Source organism: Muntiacus reevesi, chromosome 6 (assembly GCF_963930625.1).
Source record: "Muntiacus reevesi chromosome 6, mMunRee1.1, whole genome shotgun sequence".
Taxonomy (NCBI): domain Eukaryota; kingdom Metazoa; phylum Chordata; class Mammalia; order Artiodactyla; family Cervidae; genus Muntiacus; species Muntiacus reevesi.
Window position 1 is genome coordinate 58469505 of NC_089254.1, and position 2172 is coordinate 58471676.

Here is a 2172-nt window from a genome sequence, read left to right on the forward strand (position 1 = left end):
AGTGTTGTCAGGGTATGGGAAACATAGACTCTCATACACTTCTGAAAGGAGCATAAACTGGTAGAAAATTTTTGGAAGGCTATTTGGTGGTCTTAAGAAGGCTGACTAGCAATTCCTCTTTCAGGAATTTATACCAAATAAAATACCACTCTAATGGCAGAAAGTGAAGAGGAACTAAAGAGCTTCTTGATGAGAATGAAGGAAGAGAGTGAAAAAGCCAGCTTAAAACTCAATATTAAAAAAACAAAGATCATGACATCTAGTCCCATCACTTCATGGCAAATAGAAGGTGAAAATGTGGAAATAGTGATAGATTTCCTCTTCTTGGGCTCTACAATCACTGTGGCTGGTAACTGTAGCCATGAAATTAGAAGATGATTGCTTTTTGGCAGGAAAGATGACAAACCTAGACAGTGTGTTAAAAAGCAAAGGCATCGCTTTGCTGACAGAGGTCTCTATAGTCAAGGCTATAGTCCTTCTTGGGCTTCCCTGGTGGTTCAGCTGGTAAAGAACATGCCTGCAATGCAGGAGACCTGGGATCAATCCCTGGGTTGGGCAAGATGCCCTGGAGAAGGGAAAGGCTACCCACTCCAGTATTCTGGCCTGGAGAATTCCTTGGACTGTATAGTCCATGGGGTCGGGAAGAGTCAGACATGACCGAGCCACTTTCACTTTCACAGTCTTTCTAGTAGTCATGTACGGATGTGAGACCTGAACAATAAAGAAGGCAGAGCACCAAAGAATTGATGTTTTCAAACTGTGGTGCTGGAGAAGACTCTTGAGAGTGCCTTGGAAAGCAGGGAGATCAAACGAGTCAATCTTTTTTTTTTCAATTGGAGGCTAATTACTTTACAATATTGTGGTGGTTTTGCCATATATTCACATGAATCAGTCATGGGTGTACATGTGTTTCCCATTTTGACCTTCCCTCCCACCTCCCTCCCCATCCCATCCCTCAGGGTCATCCCAGTGCACCAGCTGTGAGCACCCTGCCTCATGCATCAAACCTGGACTCAAATCAGTCAATCTTAAAGGAAATCAACCCTGAATACTCTTTGGAAGGATTTTGCTGAAGCTGAAGTTTCAATACTTTGGTGACCTGATGCGAACAGCTGACTCACTGGAAAAGACCCTAAGCTAGGAACGATTGAAAACAGAAGAAGACCATGACAGAGGATGAGATGGTTGGATGGCATCACCAATTCAATGAACATGAATCTGGGCAAACTCCTGGAGGTGGTGAGAGACGGGGAAGTCTGATGTGTTGTAGTCCATGGGGTCACAAAGAGTCAGACACAAATTGGTGACTGAATAACAACAACAACGAAGTAAATAAGCAATGAAGTAATTGCAAAAAGAATGTAACCATAAGGATACATACTTCAGAGCTATTTATAAGGGCAAAAAAATTGGAAACAATCTAAATTTGGTACATACACACAACAGAAGAAATTTTATTGTAGTGCTTGCTTCAGCAGCACGTATACTAAAAAATTAGAATGATGCAGAAAAGATTAGCATGGTCCCTGTTCAAGAATGACACATAAATTCATGGAGCATTCCATTATGCTGAAAAAATGGGTACAAGACTTAAATAAACATTTCTCCAAAGAAGACATACAGATGGCCAAGAGGCGCATGAAAATATGTTAATCATCACTAATTATTAGGGAAATGCATATCAAAACTACAGTGAGGTATCACTTCACATGATTCAGAATGGCCATCATTAAAAAGTCTACAAATAACAAATGCCGGAAGGAGTGTGGAGAAAAGGGGACCTTTCTGCACTGTTAGTAGGATTGTAAATTGGTGCAGCCACTATGGAAAACATTATGGAGGTTCCTCAAAAACAAATTGAGTTGCCATACAATTCAGCAATCACTCTCCTGGCATTTATTGAGACAAATCTATAATTTGAAAAGATACACATACCCCTATGCTCACAGTAGCACTATTTACAATAGCCAAGAGATGGAAGAAACCTAAACATCCATCAACAGATAAGTGGATAAAGAAAATGTGATGTATACACACAATGGAGTATTACTCAGCCATAAAAAAGAAATAATGCCATTTGCAGCAATATGGATGGACCTAAAGACTATCATAGTAAGTCAGAAAAAGAAAGACAAATACCACATGATATCACTTGTAGGTGGAATCTAAAAT

The 2172-nt window shown here is 40.1% G+C and overlaps 1 non-coding gene across 1 annotated transcript; it reads left to right on the top strand.

Annotated features, from left to right (window-relative positions):
* The first annotated feature begins 1462 nt into the window (after positions 1-1462).
* On the top strand, positions 1463-1571 carry LOC136171266 (U6 spliceosomal RNA). Its single transcript, XR_010663813.1, has one exon. It is a non-coding gene; the product is annotated as a U6 spliceosomal RNA (small nuclear RNA).
* Positions 1572-2172: the final 601 nt, after the last annotated feature.